The following is a 7,292-nucleotide window of genomic DNA, read 5'->3' on the forward strand; positions in this document are numbered from 1 at the left end:
TTTTTTCCTTTCATTTTTTTTAATTCCTAAAAACCAAAATTCCTAAATTAAATTGTAAAACCAAGATTATTTTAAAAAGATATTAATTAACCTTTCACAATAATTAACACACAAAATCAAATATTGATTAAAAAAAATCACACAATTAAACAATAAAAATGACAAAGCTACCAAAATTCATATTTTTGTGATTTTCATTCTTTAAAATAGGATGTGGTTTAATTAATTCAAAAATACACAATTAAATCCTAAATATGCATGCAACATGTATTTTGGTATTTTTTGATTAATTAAAACAAGATAAACATTCGCAGACAAAAATAATTATCCAAAATGTCACGCAAAATTCTCAAAATTGTCCCCAAAGGCAATTTGTTTTATTTTCAATTTCTTTTGGAATAGTCTTCGTGAAGCAAAAATCACGTGCTCACAGTAGGCACGGCCTTCCACGTGGTCACCATCCAAGTCTCCATCCTCCTCTAAGATCTCTACCCTCAACACATTGTATACCTTCAAGGGTCTTCTATCATTGTCTTCTAATGTTTCCAAGATATCCTAATGCTTGGTGAAGAGGTGAAATCTCTTAGTTCCTTGGCTTGAGATCTTGTGAATAACCTAGATACCATTGTTGTTCCTTGAGGTGTATTATTCTACCCTTCTTGAGAAGCATTTTTCCTCAAATGTGGATCATCATAATCACCTACAACACAAGGAAGCAAGTCACTAATATTGAAAACATTATGAACTTCATACGCACTTGGCAAGTCTATCTTTTAGGCATTATCATTGATCTTCTCCAACACTTAGTAAGGGGCCTACTCCTCTAGGCATAAGCTTTCCTTTCCTTTTTCTTGGAAATCTATCCTTTTAGGTGTACCCACACCCAATCACCGGGTTGAAGGATCACTTCTTCCTTCCTTTGTTCTTTTTACTAGCTACTTGTTGATATTTCTCCTCAAGTTGTGCCTTGACCCTCTAATGAATTTTCTTCATGGTATTTTTGTGCGTCTAAATCAACAACAACATCTTGGGAAAGAGGATTAAAATCCAAAGGAGTCAAAGGATTAAAACCATATACAATCTGAAAAGGTGTCATGCAAGTAGAAGAATGCAAAGATCTATTATAAGCAAATTCAACCAAAGGCAATTGTTCTTCCCAAGATGTGTACTTCCCATTCACTATAGCCCTCAACATGTTCCCTAATGATCTATTGACTATCTCGGTTTGAACATCCGTTTGGGAGTGACAAGAAGTAGAAAACAACAAATAAGTACCCAATTTTCCCCACAAACTCCTCCAAAAGTTACTCAAGAATCTAGAATCTCTATCACTCACTATGGTTCTTGGTACACCATGCAACTTAAGCACATTCTCAACAAACAAAGTAGCAACATGACTAGCATTATCACTCTTGTGGCAAGGAATAAAATGTGCCATCGTAGAAACCCTATCTACCACCATAGATATGCTATCTCTACCCTTTTCTAGTACTAGGCAACCCTATCACAAAATCCATAGAAATGTCTATCCAAGGTACATAGAGATGGGCAAAGGTGTATACAATCCATGGGGGTATGTCCTAGATTTAGCACTTACACACTCAAGGCATTGACTACAAATATTCTCTACATCACGCTTCGTCTTAGGCCAATGGAAATTCTCCTTCAAAATGTCTAAGGTCTTTGATACTCCAAAATGACCCATAAGACATCCACTATGTGCCTCCTTAACTAACAACTCTCTCCAAGATGACTTAGGAACACACAATCGATTTCCTCTAAACAAGAACCCATCAAACTTATGAAACCTCATCAACTTTTCATCCTCCAAATCACTAGGTCTCCTAAATTATCCCACTTGATCACACCTAGCATAGGCTTCTTTAAAGTCATCATCTAGCTGGTACATTTCTTTCATACTCTCAAAACCCATCAACCTAGAGGTAAGGGTATTTATCAAAGAATATCGTCTAGACAAAGCATCGACAACCACATTATCCTTCCCTTGTTTATAGTGGATAACATATGGAAAGGTTTCTATGAATTCCACCCACTTAGCATGCCTCTTGTTCAACTTACCTTGGCTCTTAATATGTTTAAGAGACTCATGGTCGGTTCTAATCACAAACGCCTCGGGGCAAAGATAGCGTTGCCAATTGGTCAAAGCTCTCACTAAAGAAAACAACTCCTTATCATATGTGGAATAGTTCAAGCTAGATCCCTTAAATTTCTCACTAAAGTATGCTATAGGTTTTTGGTCTTGCATGGCATGGCTCTTATTCCTAACCCACTAGCATCACATTCAATCTCAAAGGTCTTTTCAAAATTAGGGAGTTGCAAAAGAGGTGCGGAACTAAGCTTCTCCTTCAAAATCCTAAAAGATTCCTCTTGGTTCTCTCCCCAATAGAAGGGTTTGTCTTTCCTAATCACCTCGATCAATGGACTAGCTATGGTACTAAAATCCTTAACAAATCTCCTATAGAAACTGGCTAGACCATGGAAACTCCTAATGTCACTAATGCTCTTAAGTGTTGGTCAATTCTAATTGCCTCAACTCTACTCTCATCTACTTCCAAACCATGAGCACCCACCACAAATCCTAATAAAACAACCTTATCAACAAAAAATGCACATTTCTTAAGATTAGTGTATAGTTGCTCATGTCTCAACACATCAAAAATTTGATCAAATGGTAGACATGATCATCAAGAGACATGCTATAAACCAAAATATCATCAAAGTAGACAACAACAAACTTGTTAATGAACGGTTTAAGCACATGATTCATAAGTCTCATAAAAGTACTTGGGGCATTTGTCAAACCAAATGGAATAAAGAGCCATTCATATAAACCATACTTAGTCTTGAATTTCGTTTTCCACTCATCCCTCGGTTTCATCCTAATTTGATGATAACCACTCCTCAAATTGATTTTAGAAAATATGCACGCACCACTAAGCTCATCCAACATATCATCTATGCGAAGAATAGGGTGGTGGTGCTTTACTATGATCTTGTTAATCGCATGACAATCCACACACATTCTCCAAGTGCCATCCTTCTTTGGAACAAGATTAACCGGAACGACACAAGGACTTAAGCTTTCTTTTACCAATCCTTTGTCAAGCAATGCCTTTACTTGACTTTGTAGCTCCTTTTTTTCTTCCGGGTTACTCCTATATGCCACCTTGTTTGGAATTTTAGAACCCGGGATAAAGTCAATTTGATGCTCTATTCCCCTCAAAAGTGGCAATCCTTTTGGAAGTTCTTCCGGGAACACATCTTCATAATCTAGCAAAAGAGAAAAAACAACACTAGGCAAGGAATATGTTAGAGTGTTAGTAGATAAGACAATCTTTGTGAATAATACAAACAATAGGCATATATTCCTCTAGATCTCTGGGGAAAGTGCTTGTTGAACAATGCCATGCACAACACCGCAACGGTATATTCTTTATTTCCTTTGCTATTTCTTCTATTTTTGTTTGAAAATATCTTGAGTTTGCCCCTCTTATTTTGTAGGCCAACTTTCTTGCTTCAGAGGGCCTTCAAAGGTTAATTCGGGAAAAGGAGGAACTTACCTCCGAGAGGGATCAACTTTTGGTCGAGCGGGAGCAAGCCGTTGCTGCCTCTTAGAACTTGAAACCAAAACTGCTAAGGCCGTTGTGTTAGAGTCTTGTTTGTAGAAAAGCGAGCAAGAAGTGGAGACCCTTAGCCAAGAGATCGCCCCGTTGAGGGTTCAATTTTAAGAGGCTAAGGCCAAATGGTCTGAAGTTCATAATGTCGTTCTTGCTGCATCTGATCGTGAGGCTGCTTCCGCTGAAAGATTGATCAGTTTAGAGGCAGAAAACCCTTGTCAATTTGATACCGAAATTGCTAAGGCCGTGAGCTTGAGTTAGCTACTAAAAGTGGTCTCCTGGCAAAGCCAGATGCTTCCGGTTCTAAAACTTCGAGAACTGAAGAGGAAATGGAAGGCGAAGATGTTGAAGGCCAAAATGTTGAGCCATCGGCAGATCTACCCACTTTTTCTAGGGCACGAACACTTCTCTTCCTCCGGGTTCTAGAGATGCAGCAGTTTAGCTTTTTTTTTTCTTTTCCAACTTTTGAATCTATGCCGCTTTGGCATATTATTGTAAATAAAGACATCTTTTTGCTCAAGTATTGTTTGAGTCTTTCTTTCGTTTGAACATTTATGCAAGTTTTGCATTCTTTTTTTTCTTTTACTTTAGTGTTTTGCGCAAGTTTTATTGTTTGCGTATTTTTACATAAAACCTTGGGGTGTGTTTTCCCCCAAAAGCATTTGGATTTTGGGCACAAATTCGCTCGAAATCAACCCTTTGATGTGAGGGTTTTCATAAATATTTGCGCAAGTTTGCTTTTTGTGTCTTTTTATGCAAGGCTTTGGGTGTATTTTTCCCAAAGGCATTTTGATTCGGGGCATAAGTTCTTCCGAAATCAACCCTTTAGCGTGAGAGTTTTCATAAGAGAGGGCCCTCTTATGTTTACGGTACTCTTGAAGAGGATGTCTCCTGTTCATTACGGCACTAGCATTTGAAGTGCTTGTTTAACTTTAAAATAATAAAATCAATTCATCGATCAGACAAGAAACAAGATGGAAAATAAAAGGACTTTATTTTATTCCTTTCGTTTTCAAAAAGTACATAAGCACTCATTATGCTAAAAGGAAATTGCCATTTCTTGTGGCTAATTCGTACAACTTGTTTATACAGGGCTAGTCGCGTTGTCTCCAGTCCCAATTATACAACTATGTTCCCTGTTTTCGTGCTCCGGTCAATGTGGCAGACATTATTGTCATATTCTCATATTATTGCCTCAGTGTCCGAATACGAATTAGAACACTGGGAATTGTACCTTTGAAGATCCCATTAATGAATTGCTAGAAAATCCTCAGCTCGGTAACAAACTTTGCTTCCCCTTAGAAATTTATGCTATCGAACAAAAGACTATCTAACAATCCTCTAGTGGTTTGCACTTGTGAAATGTCGGGTAACCGTTGCTTGATAGCAAATTTACTTTCCCGACGGGAATTTTTCTATCGAGCCAAAGATTATCTAATTGTCCTAGAGTAGTTCTTTGCTTGTATGCCTTGCTATTAAAGGTCTTATTGCTGCTGTTGAAACTTTCTTCGTGGTATGATTTTCGCTATTGCCTCGTTAAAAACCTTGCCATAAAAAACCAATTGGGACAAAAACTGGACAAAGGAAAAAAGAGTGCAACACATACTTCCAGTTGCTTGACAACTTTTCTCCATCCTAATTCTCCAACTCGTATGAACCTTTTCTGGTGACAGTTGAAATCCGGTAGGGGCCTTCCCATGTTGGACCTAGCTCCCCTGCATTGAGCTCCCGGGTGTTTTTAGTTACTTTCCTTAGGACCAAGTCTCTTACTTTGAAATAACGAAGGTTGTCTCTTTGATTGTAATATTGTTTTATTCTCTGCTTTTTGTTTGCCATTCTTACATGTGCCAAGTCCATATGATCATCGAGTAGATCCAAGTTGATTAACATTGCTTCGTTGTTTGACTCTTCATTTACTTGGAAATACCTCAAGGTGGGATCCTCGACTTCTATCGGGATTAAGGCTTCTGCTCCGTACACCAGGGAAAAAGGAGTTTCTCATGTGCTCAATTTGGCCGTTGTTCGATACGCCCATAACACTCCAGGTAGTTCTTCAGGCCATTTTCCTTTGGCCACTTCCAACCTTTTCTTGAGATTTTGTATAATCACTTTGTTCGTTTATTCTACTTGACCATTTGCGCTCGGGTGATAGGGTGAAGATGTGATTCTCTTTATTTTCAAATCTTCAAGAAACTTTGTGATCTTCGCGCCAATAAATTGTGTCCTATTATCGCATGCTATCTCTTTTGGTATTCCAAACCTACAGATTATTTTTTCCTACAATAAATCCACTACCTCACGTTCGTCTATCTTCTAATAAGGACCTGCTTCAACCCACTTAGAAAAATAGTTAGTTAAAATCACAAGAAACCTTACCTTACCAGGAGACGGCAATAGCAATCCAATGATGTCCATTCCCTACTTCATAAATGGCCACAGTGACAGAACTGAGTGTAGTTGTTCAACCATTTGATGTATCAGTAGTGCGTAGCATTAACACTTATCGCATTTTTTACGAAAGCTTTGGCATTTTGTTCCATGCGGGAGCCAATAATATCCTGCCCTTACCAGTTTTAGCACTAAAGAATATACGCCCAAATGGTTTCCGTATATCCCTTCGTGGACTTCTCGCATAACATAATTAGCTTCGGATGCTCCCAAACATCGGGCCAGCGGGTCTTGGAAAGATTTTTTGTACAGTTGGCCTCCTTTGAAGCTATACCGTGCTACTTTGGTGCGTAGCTCTTAGGATGCCTTAGAATCTTTGGGCAACTTCATGTGCTTGATATAATCGATGATCTCATTCCTCTAGTCCCAGGCCAAATTAGTCGTATTTACCTCATAATGGTTATCTGCATCCAGGACCGAGTGTATGAGTTGTACTACCATCTCGAAATCTAATTCCTTCATTTTTGTTGATGAACCAAGGTTAGCCAGTGCATCCTCTTCTGCATTTTCTTCCCTAGGGATATGAGTAAGTGACCACTCCCGAAATCAATCCAACAAAGCTGGACCTTTACTACGTATTGCTGCATGCGCTCCTCTTTGGCTTCGAAGATCCCGTAGACCTGATTTACCACCAGCTGGGAGTCACATTTGATTTCTGTGACCTCAGAATCTAGTCTCTGTGCCAATTCGAGTCCTGCAATTAAAGCCTCATATTCTACTTTATTGTTAGTTAAATGGACCGTTCGGATAGATTACCTCAGGGTTTCTCTCGAAGGCGTGATTAATACTACGCCAAGCCCAGACCCTTTTACGTTGGAGGCTCCATACGTAAATAAGTTCCCAACTTCTTGTGTTGGTTCTAACACAATTACTGTTTCTTTGGTCACTAGAGGTAGTAATCTCGAATTGAAATGGTCCATAAAGTCGGAAAAAACTTATGATTTAATCTTAGTCCTTGGTTTATATTCTATGTCGAATTCACTCATTTCAGCGGACCATTTGGCCAACCTACCCAAGAGTTTGGGTTTGTGAAGGATGATCCACAGGGGAAATGTGGTCACCGTAGCCGGGTGACATTGGAAGTAAGGCCTCAGCTTTCAAGTGGGGACTACAAGAGCTAAGGCCAGCTTCTCCAAATGTTAGTAGCGAGTTTTTGCTCCTATTAAAATTTTACTAACCTAATAAATGGGAGATTGCATACCTTCG

The sequence above is a fragment of the Nicotiana tabacum genome, chromosome 7, assembly GCF_000715075.1.
Source record: "Nicotiana tabacum cultivar K326 chromosome 7, ASM71507v2, whole genome shotgun sequence".
NCBI classification, from domain to species: domain Eukaryota; kingdom Viridiplantae; phylum Streptophyta; class Magnoliopsida; order Solanales; family Solanaceae; genus Nicotiana; species Nicotiana tabacum.